We start from the raw sequence: 13,716 nt of genomic DNA on the forward strand, positions 1-13,716 counted from the left end.
ACAAGGATTAAATTATGGGCTGCTGTAGCTGCTGACCTCCAGCATCCCCTGAGGGGAGTTTAGGGTGGAGAGCAGAAACCTGGGACTGTGCTCTGGAAAACCTGGAGAACAGGTAGCTCTTCATATAGTCAGGTATTCTCAGGAGCTGATTTTACGAGCGCTACATTCCTTCATGGTGGTGTGTGCTCCTCATGACTAGCAGAAACCTTCTGCAAAAATATGTGCTTGATTGCATGTACTTCCCCCTTCACCAAAATCACATTTATACAGACCTTCCCCCCACCTCTTTGGAGCACTTTCTCAGAGCTAACTGAAACGCTGTCTCCTGGGCTATAGCCCTCATTTGGCCCCAAATAAAACTTAACTTTCACGTTGTGCATTTTCAGTTTTTTTTTTTTAAGCCAGCACCTTGCCCAGTCCCCTGCAGGCTGCCCCCTTTAGCACCCCCAGCAAGGCAGTTTGTTCTGGTTAAAGGCACAATGGACATTTAAAACTATTTCCTCATGTTGATTCAAAATGAGTGTCTTATCTCACTTCCACCAGGCATTTTTAGCCTACTCGGTGTTGAGGTCACACCTGCCTTCTTTTGAAACATCACACAGCCCTCCACAAAAAAAAAAAACAGAAAAGAAAAATGTTAAAGAAAACCAGACAGAACCAGGATGGATCCCATTCTGCCATGCAGAGCCACACAACTGTGAAATCACTCAACTCTGTCAAGTCTGGACAAGGAAAATACAGCGGATGGTAATGCCTGGCTCAGCAGTGCTATGAGACCAAGATGCTGTAATGTACACAGTGCTTGGAACAGGGCAGGTACCTAATTAACGATCCTTCAGTTTCCTCATCTTCTTAGCACAGAATGAACATGCCATATCAATGAGAGACAACAATTATGACTGAAGGAAAATACAAGAGAACTGGCTTAAAGATGGCAAAAAAGGAATAAACAGTATTTTTTTTAAAGGAAGAGACTTTACTGAAATTTACTACATGCTAGGCAGTATGCTCATCACTTCTGTGTTTTCTAAGTTTATGACCTCTAAGGCAGATGTTACTGACTCTTTCCACAGGTGAAAAAGACTAGGACTCAGAGATGTTGAGCAACTTGCCCACAGTCCCACAGCTTTTGAGGAACAGATTCAAACTCGGGCCTCTTGATCTCAATCCAGCCCTCCTTCCACTTGAACATCTGTCCAAGCCATCGTTATTGTTCGTGTTTGCTCAACCCTGAATAGACACGGGTCATGCTAAGCACTGCAGATACATGGGGAGCCATACTCCCAAGTTTGCAAAGTAAATCCTAAAAAGAATTAAGAGAAGAAACTGCAAGGCTGCCAAATTAATGTGAAGGAGGACTCAATAGAGAAGGAGGGAAGGGGAAGACCGGCTGGGGAGACAGATTTTTGAGCGTCTTTTCACGAAATCTAAAAATTACTAACCTTCTACATGTCAAAAGATTTTTTTGTCAACACATGCGAGAACGCCCCGCTGAGAAGGAGCCCAAACGAGCAGATGGGTTGAGTTCGCAGACTCACAGACGCTGAAGTTGGAAAAGTCCCTGCTGACAGCCTCCAAAGGACAAGCCCAGAAACCCCCGCCAACCCACCCCCGCTGTGAGCCCGGCTGGGTTAAACACCATCCTGGGAGCCCCATGATCCTGTTCTCTGGGAACCAGGGCGGACAAAGATCTTCTGGTTTCTGAAAATGAGACTCCTCCCCCTGCCTTCAGCTCCTACCAGTGCTCCTCTCTCCATTTTCCACTGGATGCTTCATCTCTGACGGTGGGTGAGGGGTGACATCCCTCTGAAACAGGGCGGGGCTTACTCAAGACTGGGATGCAATGAGCGGGGATTCAAATGAATCAAAGGAATTGAATCACACCAAAACCCATCTGTCCTCCAAGACCATAAGATGTCCTTCAATTATAAAAGCAGGCAGACCACAGGAGTATTAATAGTGCCCATGACTTTGGCATTAATAGAAATCCCAGATGTTCTGATATCACACCGTAAGTGTAGCAGAGAGCTCAAAATAACATTTGCTGTTTTCACTACTTTGCAATTATGGTACTTATTAGGCTTCTTGCCGGATCTCGTTAATTAATGTATTACTAAAGATGCACATATCTTACCGTTTCAAAAATGGTTTGTTTTGAATTTTGATAACTGCATTTCAGTCTAATTGGCTTCTTTTGTAATCCTATTAATTTTATGTTATGCATTTAAAACACATTTTGCTGAGGATACCACAGGCTGACTGCCAAAAGGGTCTGTCGCACAGACAGCAAAGAATGCTGAGCCACAGACACTGGCTTCCTAAGATCGCACTTGGGAATCTGTGATTTCCTTGAGTACTTCTTCACTTTCCCAAGCCCTGGGGAGACAGATAAGAGAGGTGCAGAGTCCAAAATAGGACCCAGCACTGCCAATTTCCATTTGGAAGGGAGGCAAGCATTGTTCTCATGCGATCAACATCACAACCATGCCCTCACAGTCCCTCTCAGCATCACATCGGCAGGGATGTGATGTTGCAGATGAGGACAGGGGCCGCCCGGGCTATTCCCGGCCCTTGGTCGTGTCTGGTCAACAGAGCCCCTGGTTGCAGCAGCATAGAGGCTGGTCTTCAGGTTTGGATTTTACTGTAAGAGCCAGCAGGCCTGTCTGCTGATCTTCTTTCTCTATTTCTTTTCGATAACTCAGAGGACAAGAAACACACCCAAGTCTGGGCATAAGAATGATTGTGATCTGATTCCCATTCAACTCTAGACCAGGTAAGGGAGCCTCCTATCCAAGCCTAGTTATCACATCTGCAAAGTGTATATAATATTACCTGATGTGTTGATGATAGGACACATAAATAAACACACACAAACACACACATGTGAGTGTAGATGTATATATGCATGTACATGAGTCAGCATATACCTATATACACATGCATATGATTGCACGTGTACATGTATATATACATGAGTGTGTGAATATATATAATATACACATCTGTACATGTGTACACATATATGATTGTCAATGGAGATCATGGATCAGACAAGCTTTAACAAATTCCATAAAGAAAGTGAAAGTCACTCAGTCATATCTGACTCTTTGTGACCCCATGGACTATATGGTCCATGGAATTCTTCAGGCCAGAATACTGGAGTGGGTAGCCTATCCCTTCCCCAGCGGATCTTCCCAACCCAGGAATCGAACCAGGGACTCCTGCATTGCAGGCAGATTCTTTACCAACTGAGCTATCAGGGAAGCCATAAGCAATTAACAATTAGGATAAAGGAAATGACAGACATGGGCTTCCCTGGTGGCTCAGTGCTAAAGAACTTGCCTGCCAATTCAGGAAAGGCAGGAGATGCAAGGTCAATCCCTGGGTCGAGAAGACCCCCTGGAGAAGGAAGTGGCAATGCACTCCAGTATTCTTGCTTGGAAAATTCCGTGGACAGAAGAGCCTGGTGGGATACAGTCACCAGGGGTGACGGGTCACAAAGAGTTGACATGACTGAGGAACTGAGCACATTTACAGAGCAAGTGAATTAATTTATCTGTGATTTTCCTAAATAGCAGGCACCCCCTGAAGGTTTGTCTTCTGGTCCTTTCCATTGGTCCCCAATCTTTTTGGCACCAGGTACCAGTTTCATGGAAGACACTTTTCCCACTGAGAGGTGGGTGGAGATGATTTCAGGATGATTCAAGTGCATTTCATTTATTGTGCACTTTATTATTATTATTATCACATCAGCTCTACCTCAGATCCTCAGGCATTAGGTCCCGGAGCTCGGGGACCCCTGCTTTATTCCATCCTCAGGCAAGTTAAGCAAGGCCATATCCTGCTTCTGAATTGTAACAGGATGAGAGCCTTCAGTCTGCGCTCAGGAGAGACCAGGCCACCACCCTCCTGTGCCCAGCCCCGTCTGTCCCCTGCATAGTTTTGAGGGTGCGTGCACTCTAGGTCGCTTCAGTCATGTCCAACTTTTTGGGACCCTGTGGACTATAGCCTGCTAGGCTCCTCTGTCCATGGGATTCTCCAGGCAAAGGTACTGGAGTGGGTTGCCATGCCTTCCTTCAGCAGAATCTTCCTGACCCAGGGGTCGAACCTGCGTCTCTTATGTCACTGGCATTGGCAGGCGGGTTTTTTTTTTACCCACTAGTGCCACCTGAGACTGAGTGCAATTTGCCCCTGGCACACTCGCACCATCTCCCGACCCCTCCTCCTCAGTAGTTCAGCTGTAGGGTATTTCTCTCCTTTCCTTTCCCACAGCGCTCAACTCCCTCGCCAACCAGCCTGTAGTGTTTGCATTCCCCCTGTTCCCATCCACGAGAAGAATTCCATTTCTAAGATTCATGCTCTGCCAGGGCTGCTTGGCACTGGGCTGCTTTCCCCCCGAGATGCCTGCCAGGCCACCACAGGCACCAAGGCAGGCGCTACCAGCCCTCCCTCCCCTCAACACAGGATGACGAGGGCTCTGCGGGCCTGACACTTCGAAAATAGAACTGTGCCCGTGACCTCCACTTAGCAGGTTGCCCTACTGATGGGCAGAGCCGGCCTGGTACATGCCATCAGCCTGGCCCGATGACCACAAGGCTGTGCAAAGGCCTCGGGGTCCCAGCAGAGTGTGGGTGGAAGAGACGTTGGCAGGAGGGAGTCGGGCTGGGAGAGAGAGAAGGGGGATGTGCAAAGCAACCCAGGGAGAGAAAGGAGAGAGGAAGGCAACAATTGGGAAGGAGTCCCAGATGGGAAATAAAACAGAAGGAAGAAATCAGGAGAAAGGACACACGAGAGCTCTCTGAAATTGTGTTTTTCTTGGTGGAAGATACTATAGAAATTCCTATTGAACATCTGCTCCATTGCTTTTAATTATTTGCCTGGGGCCTTTCTTTAGCTCAGAGGAGGAAATGGAGGCTTGGAGAGGTAAAAAGACCAATATTTATCTTTGACTTGCCAGGATACAGTCCAGTGTCAGGGTACAAAGCAGGTTCTAGCTAGCAAAATGTTTACTGTATGGAAAAAATGAAGTCATGAATGGATTCAGTATTTCTGACTTCAAATCCTGTCCTTTTACTATGATATTTTCCTACACGTCTCCCAACAAGTAACACACACATGGAGGGAAGAACAGCATAATCAAGCAAATAAAGTGATTTGCTGTTTTCCGTATGTTCTTCAGCATTTTGCTGGCATGGACCCCAGTGCTGGGTGGGAGACCATCCTGGTCTCACTTGAGTTGTCAAGCAGCGTGGTTGGTGGGCTGCTGACCCCCAAGACTCCTCCAGAGGTCCCTGTCACCTCCTTGCCATCTGTGCCCTGTGCCAGGTCAGGATGGGGTAAGTCATCAGGGAGACATCATCCTGGGTTTGAAAGTGCTCTGGAAACAGAGACATACGCACATGTGGGAGGTGACGCACTTCATTCTACAAGACGGGGGCTGGTGCATCCCTGACGTCGTCCTTCACAAAGCGGTTCCTTAAATCATTACGATAAGATGAGTACAGAATCACAAGACGAGCAAGCACAGGGCTGGAACCCCAATCTCTTGATTCTTACTCATTATTCAAATAAGTATCTGCCCGGCATCCTCTTTTGTGCCCAACACTAAGAATGCAGAAGTGGCCCCTACGTTCACAGAGCCCAGAGTCAGAGGAGACTCACATTAGATAAGAGGATGGGGAAGAGTTACAAATTGGACCGTGTGCCATGAAGAAAAGAGGCGAGGGCTTCCCTGGTGTGTCCAGTGGTTGAGAGTTCACCTGCCAGAGCAGGGAGTACGGGTTTGATCCCTGGTGTGGGAAGATCCCACATGCCGCGGGGCAACTAAGCCCATGCACCACAACTGCTGAAGCCCACTCGCCCCGGAGCCTGTGCTCTGTAACAGGGGAAGCCACCACAGTGAGAAGCCCGCGCACCACAGCTCGAGGGTAGCCAAAACTAGAGAAAGCCCGCATGCAGCGACAAAGACCCACCACGGCCGAAAGTAAATCTGTTGATTTAACAGATCTTGTGTGCTTAGTGGCTCAGTCACGTCTGACTCTTTGCAGCTCCATGGACTGTGGCCCGCCAGGCTCCTCTGTCCATAGACATTCTCCAGGCAAGAATACTGGATTGGGTTGCCATGCCCTCCTCCAGAGGATCTTCCCAATGCAGGGATCAAACCCAGATCTCTCACACTGCAGGTGGATTCTTTACTGCCTGAGCCACCAATAGATCTTAGAAAATAAATAAAGCAAAGAGGTGAGACACGGTAAGGAATCTGTTCTGCTGATGCTGAGGGCAGGGAGTCTCTCTTGAGGGAAGTGACTCTGGGGGTTAGGAAGGCGTTCCTGGTCCAGTGATGAGGAGGTAACCTTGGATGTGAGTTATACCTCAAAAATAATGTTGGGTTGGCCAAAAAGTCTGTTTGGGTTTTTCCATAATAGCATACAGAAAAACTCAAATGGAATATCTTGGCCAATCCAATAAAATCAAGAAAAGGCCACGTCTGCCATAACTCAATAATAATGACCATTTATTAACGGGTACTTGGTGTACCCGTCCAAGGCGACACAGCTAGGGAGTCGCCAATCTGGTGTTTGAACTTGGGTCTTCTGCTGAGGCTCTATGGATTTCCTTGTGTTCTCTGTTGAGTACTCCATGGAGATGAGCAAGTGTCAGCCTGTGTATGGAGAATTTTCTACAGTGTTTTTAAGAATATCTTCCCATGGCAAAATAGTTCAAGCTGTATTGATTAGGCTTAGAATTAGACACTTTGTTTTGATGAAAAAGTGTTATAGATATGATAACCTGATTTTTCCCTTTCTAACTCTATGACAGAAATATTTCCCCATGGTATTAAAATTTCTGTAGAGTCCTCTCCCATGGCCACTGAAACAGTCCATAGACTGGGCAAGAGTGATCACACACCCATAAGGAATGCCTTTGAGGGACAGGAAGAGCTTAATGTGGACATTAAAGGGGTTGAGTGTAAAACCAAAGTTAATAGTTGGAATGAAGCCAAGTTGAGGCATACAGACCTGACCAAAGACACACAAGTTCAAAAAAAAAAAAAAGGACACTAAGCAATTCTACTTCTAGGTATGTCCCCAAAGAGTCGAAAATAAGTATTCAAATAAAAATTTGCATACAAGTGTTCATAGCAGCAATATTCACAACAGCCAAAAGGTGGAAACAAGTCAAACGTCCATCAATGGATGAATTGACAAACAAAAATGGCATATCTGTATTATTCAGCCATGAAAAGGAAAGAAGCACTGATACAAGCTACAACACAGTGAACCTTGAAGACCGTATGCTAAGTGAAAGACGCCAGGTATAAAAGGTCATAGGTTGTATATTTCCATTTATATGAAACAGCCAGAATAGGTAAATCCATAAAGACAGAAAGCTGAGCAGTAGCTTCCAGGGACTGGGGGGGAGAAGGCAGTGGGAAGGGATTTCTGTTTAGGGTAATAAAAATGTTTTGGAACTAGACAAAGGTGATGGTCAAACAACGTTCTACATGTACTAAATACCACTGAATGATACACTTCAGAATGGTTAATCTTTTAAGAATTTCCCTGGCTGCCACCTTGTAAGTTCTGGAAACAACAATTTATTTTGCTTTCCCTTCTTCTTGGGCGATAAGTTATTTGGTGATTTTCACATTATAAATGCTGCTGTAATAAACATCTCTATGCATGGCATGTTTCCATATTTCATCTTAACCCTTTAGAATAGACTCTTGGAGGCAGCATCCTTGGGGTAAGATATGTGGATATTTTTATGGTTTTAACATATTTGTAAAGTTGTTCTCTAATAAAACTGGACTGACTCAGCATCCTGCAAACAGTATGTGAGACATCGCCTCATCCTCGTTGACATTCCCGTGTTACTTACCATTTTTAAAAAACTGCTGTGTGATACAGGATGTGCTTCCCAGGTGGCGCTAGCAGTAAAGAATCCACCTGCCAATGCAGGAGACATAAGATTCAATCCCTGGGTCAGGAAGATCCCCTCGAGGAGGGCATGGCAACCCACTCCAGTATTCTTGCCTGGAGAATCTCATGGACAGAGGAATCTGGCAGGCTATGGTCCATAGGGTCGCAAAACGTCAAACACAACTGAAGCAACTTAGCACACACATGATACAGGGGATGAGGCTTTCTGTTTTGTAAAAGTCACTTCTCCTCCATCAACTTCCTGTAGGTAGTTCTCCCATTAAATATGAACCACTTTCCAGTTTCTGGACCGTCTGTTTTTCCCTCACTCTGTAAGAGACTCTCATCGCCTCTGTCTGTGCTGGTTCTATTGCCTGATACCGACAAATTCCCAGATTGCCCTTGCTCCTCTACAGCTCTCTGTATCAGTTGTTTGCACATCTCTATTTGCAAAATACTTTGTTTCTACCTATTTCTCAAGGCAGCATATTGTATGAGAGTTCTGGTCTGATGCATCAACTTTGCTCTCTGGATTTTGAGATCCTTCTATTTGGGACTAATACTTACAGATCTCTGAGTTGAACTAGCTAGCCCAGTCCCTGACCCACTCTTCCACACAATTTATCAGTCTGTGGATGGACCCACCTCAACAGCATGGCGACACAGTTGGAATACTTAAGAGCTGTTCACAATGGAATGGTATCCTTCACAACACTAGGTGGGAAGGCCTTGTGCGTGGTACATGATTACAGGACTCACAACACAATGCAAAAGGCAGAGGTTCAACGTGGCAGAACAATATTTGATTTTCAAGCAACAGAAGTGGATTCAATAGGATTCTGAAAAGTGAAGATGTTGACTGAGCTACAGAGACACTGGCTATAAAGAAGTGGGTTGGAAAACAAATCACTCAGCTATGTTCTCATTCAAGGTTATAGGAAGGATATCTGACTAAGTCCTCCTTTAGCAAGAATATGCATCAAGAAGGCTGGAGAAAGAGACAAGAGCTGGGAGCATCATGATGTGGGGGGCGGGGGAGGGGGTGTGGGGGCTAATTAAAAATGCAAAGATTCTAAGGGTGAGCCCTTCTCACACATGATTTATACTACTGGCATTTGGGCATGGAGTTTCCTGCAGCTGCTGTCACGAAGCATCACCAACTTGGCAGCTGAAAACAACAGAAATGAATTCTCTCCGAGTTTTGGAGGCCAGCTGTCCAAAATCAGCATCACTGACCTGAAATGGAGGTGTCAGCCTCCCGCTCCCTCTGGAGGCTCCAGGAGAGAATCCGTCACCTGCATCTTTCAGATTCTGGTGGCTGCCGGCGTGTCTCAGCTCCTGGCCACATCACTCGGCTCCCTGCCTTGTCCCATGGCTTTCTTCTCTCCTGGGTGTCACACCTCACTGCACCTCCTTCTTATTATAACGTCCCTGTGACTGCATTTAGGGCCCATCAGGATAGTCTGAGACAATCTCTGTATCTCAAGACCCTAATTTAGGGACTTCCCTGCTGGTCCAGCAGTTAAGAATCTGCCTCCCAATGCAGGGGACGTGGATTTGATCCCTGGTTGGGGAACTAGGATCCCACATGCTGTGGGGCATTTAAACCCTGATGCAGCCAGAAAACCCCAAAAGACTCTAACTTAATCACATCTGCAAAGTGTTTTTTTTCCTTTAATTCTTTTATACTATTAATATCTCTCTCTTTTGCCTCCTTGTTAAATTGCAGACTTCTCCAAAACAGATATTCGACTTCTCAAGTTTCTTATTCAACTGTGATTACATCCTTGGGAGCAAGCAGAAAAATCCCAACATCCTCCAGTAGAGCTAGGTCCCAGTGACAGGGCTCTGTTCTCGGTCTCTTGTACAGACTCTTCCTTGCTTGTTTACAAGCAGCCTCAGTTTCCACATCTGTGCAAAATGATTTTGTATAAAGTAGACTTTAGTACATTAAAGTAGACTTTAATACACTCAGAAAATGTCAAAGCCTGTCTCAAAGTCATCTATAAAAGTCCAGGCCTTCCCTGGTGGTGCAGTGGATAAGAGTCTGCCTGCAAATGCAGGGGACAAGGGTTTGATCCCTGGTCCCGGAAGATTCCACACGCCTCAGAACAACTAAGTCAGAACGACCAACTGAGCCTGGGTGTTGCGACTACTGAAGGCCCGTGCCTGGAGCCTGTGCTCTGGAACAAGGGAAGCCTCCGCAATGAGAAGCCTGTGCATCATGACAAAGAGTAGCCCCCTACTCACCACAACCAAAGAAAGTCTCCCCAAAGCAATGAAGACCCAGAGCAGCCAGAAATAAATAAATAAATAAATACTGATTAAAAAAAAAAAAAAGTTAGTCCATGCTGTTTCATACCAGAGCTACAGGACTATTTTTCAGTGTTTCTGGAAGTTTTATTTTGTATTGGAGTATAGCTGATTAACAATATTGTGATAGTTTCAGGTGAAGAGCAAAGAGACTCAGCCATACACATACATGTATCCATTATCCCCCAAACTTCCCTTCCATCCAGGCTGTCAAGTAACATTGAGCAGAGTTCTGTGTGATATAGTAGGAACTTGTTGGTTATCCATTCTAAATATAGCAATGTGTACATGTCCATCCCAAAGTCCCTAACTGTCTCTTCTTCCCCCACCATTCTTCCCAACTGGAACCATAAATTCCTTCTCTAAGTCTGTGAGTCTATTTCTATTTTGTAAATAAGTTCATTTGTATCATTTCTTTTTAGATTCTGCATATAAGGGATGTCAAATCCTAGTAAGAGGGAGAAAATCACAATCCATACCCCTGACACAGAAAACCTGCCCACGACTCTGGTTAGTCATTAAGCTAAAAAATTAAAGATGAGTAAAGCAAGTTACTCATCTTGGTATCCTCAGCCAAGGACTGATACCTGGTGGGGAGGGTGATGAGGGATGAGGCACCAGGGGAAGGAGGAGGCCATTCCAGGCAGAAACTCCTTGCAGGTCTTGGTAAGAATGCTGTGCTTTGTCCCAAGAATGATGAAAGGCACTGATGTGTTTCATTTGGAGGTGGGATGGAGGTGGGGTGAGACACAACCCAAGTTGCATTTTAACATGGATCCTTCTGGCTACTGGGTGGAGATTCAAATAGATGGAGCAAGAACGGTTGTCTGGGGGGGCCGTTCTGAAATCATCCAGACTCGAGGTTATGGTTTGAACCCAGGGTGTCCTTAGAGATGGAGAAGATAAAGACTTCAAGAGATGTTTGGATTTAGAGGCAAGAGGGCTCAATGGGCAACTGGATACAGAGGATGAGAAAGAGGGACTAGTTAAGGATGTTTTGTAAGTTGCTGGTGGAGAACGGTTGGAATTGCCACCCACTGGGTTAGAAAATACTGGAAAAGAACCAAGTTTTAGAGAAAAGATGAATTTATCTAAATACCAATAGCAAGAAGACAAGTGGACCTTCAGAGTGAGAGCAGACACACAGATACACAATCGTGAGTGATATGTGCATGGAAAAGAGCTGAAGTCCCGATTTCTCAGGGACCAAGTTCTTCCTGGGAAAGACGGGTACCCTCCAAGATAAAACCAATAGTCAGAGAGAGAAGTGGGAGGAAAACCAGGACACCTAATGTCAGGGAGATGAAGGAAGAGAAAATTTCCGCAAGTGCTGAATGCTGCCGAGGTGTCAAGTAGGATGAAGACTGGAAAACGTCCACTGGATTTAGTGTCATGAGACCTTGGCAGGAACTGTTTCAGAGGATGGTGGTAAAAAGAAGCCAGACTAAAGTGGGTGGAAGGGGAGGAAACGCAGACAGCAAATTCAGATGAAAATGTTGAAGATTCATGGAAGCTGGTAATATACACAAGGCCCTCAGTACAGTGGAAGCACCTAGGAAGAGCACAATAAATGTTAATTTCTTGGCCTTCCTCATCTTGAACACAAATAGCCTTTTGGATACTGAGAGAGATGAGCACAGCTTGGGAAAGGACGAACAAAAACCATTCTCCATCACCGAAACTTAGCTTGTGGATGTGAAATATCCACAGAGGACCGTTTATTATTGTTGCTGTTGCTATTTTCCAGTATAATCCCTATGTCAGGTCACCTAAATCTACATCATAAGAAAGGTCATTTGTTAACTAAGCTGAACTCATTTTTACACTTCTGTTACAGTTTTCAGACTTGTTTCTCAATCACATCTAACCAACACTTAGTTCAGATAATATTGTCCCCAATGCATTTATCTATCATTGCATATAAGATTCATGCTATCTATTTTACTTATTAAGACTTCTCTTGTGGCTCAGCTGGTAAAGAATCTGCCTGCAATGCAGGAGACCTGGATTTGATCCCTGAGTTGGGAAGCTCCCCTGGAGAAGGGAAAAGCTACCCATTCCAGTATTCTGGCCTGGAGGATTCCATGGACTGTGTATCTATTTTATTTATTAAAAATCCACATGAGGGGGAAAAGTTAGTTAGGGAATTTGAGATGGACATGTACACACTGCTACATTTAAAATGGGTAACCAATAAAGACCTGGAACTCTGCTCAATGTTATGTGACTGCCTATATGGAGGGGAGTTTGGCGGGAATGGATACATGTATATGAATGGCTGAGTCTCTTTGCTGTTTATCTAGAACTATCATGACATTGTTTGTCAATTGGCTATCCCCCAACACTAAATTTAAAAAAGCCACGTGAGGGATTTCCCTGGTGGTCCAGTGGTTAAGACTCCACTGCCCCAGTGCAGGAGGCACAGGCTCAATCTCTGGTTGGGGAACTAAGATTCCACATGTTGCGTAGCCCTTCCCCTGCCAAACAAAAGAAATCATGTTAAAAAAAAAAAAAGAAAATTCACATGAGACTTTGAGACTTCACTTGGGGAAAATAAAGGCATTCACTACTTAAACAAAAGATGTGAAAAATGCTATCTCTACATAACTGGATGCAGAGAAACTAATGAGACCCTAAAGAGAGAACCCTGGAACTAGGATCTCCCAATTGTTGGGATGATCCATTCACTTGTGCCACGTGTAACTGAGTAGCAGAGGTCAGACGAGGACCGTAAGGACAAAATTAATTTTAAAAATCCAACAATATTAAGCCTGTCCTGGAAGATAAAATTTAAAAAGATGACTTGGTCTCCATGGGCTGCAGACAACAGAAGGGAGATAACGATGAAAATATCCTGTGCAGACTGTCTGGGCCCGACTGACACAGACAGAGGAGGGGCTGCTCCACAAGGAGACTTTAAGACCTCATGTCCCCAGACAGCCCCATCACACCCAAGTCCTGCCCAAACATCTGAAACTGTTCATTGTTTTCACAGTGAAGAGTTCTAGAGTTTTCACATATTTAAATTCCTAAATGATACACTTGATTGATCTGTTGCTACTTGAAATGATAAAATGTTGAAATCATCTGAGTCTCACTGGGGTGAAGATGAAGAGCTCCTGGTTGAAGGCTGGACCTTGTGTATTTTGGTTTCTTCCGGATCTGCAGTGGGCGAGTAATAACAATAGCTAACTAGATATCAGCTTCCCTGGTGGCTCAGTGGTAATGAATCCACCTGTCAACGCAGGAGATGAGGGTTTAATCCCTGTGTTGGGAAGATCCCCTGGAGAAGCAAATGGCAACCCACTCCAGTATTCTTGCCTGGAGAATCCCCATGGACAGAGGAGCCTGGCGGGCTACAGTCCACGGGGTCATAAAAGAGTTGGACACAACTTGTTCGGTTGCAACTAAACAACAGTAACAAACTATGTCATAAATATATTCCAAATTATATATCAGTGGATCAGTCACATAGGATAAT

The 13,716-nt window shown here is 45.1% G+C and overlaps 1 protein-coding gene across 3 annotated transcripts in view; it reads right to left on the minus strand.

The window, feature by feature from the left end:
• Positions 1-13,716, minus strand: part of KCNQ3 (potassium voltage-gated channel subfamily Q member 3) — a 291,454-nt gene that overhangs the window by 113,484 nt on the left and 164,254 nt on the right. The window lies entirely within an intron of this gene.

This window comes from Bos grunniens, chromosome 14, assembly GCF_055505025.1.
Source record: "Bos grunniens cultivar Pamir isolate PY7600 chromosome 14, Bosgru_T2T1.0, whole genome shotgun sequence".
In the NCBI taxonomy this organism is placed as follows: Eukaryota; Metazoa; Chordata; class Mammalia; order Artiodactyla; family Bovidae; genus Bos; species Bos grunniens.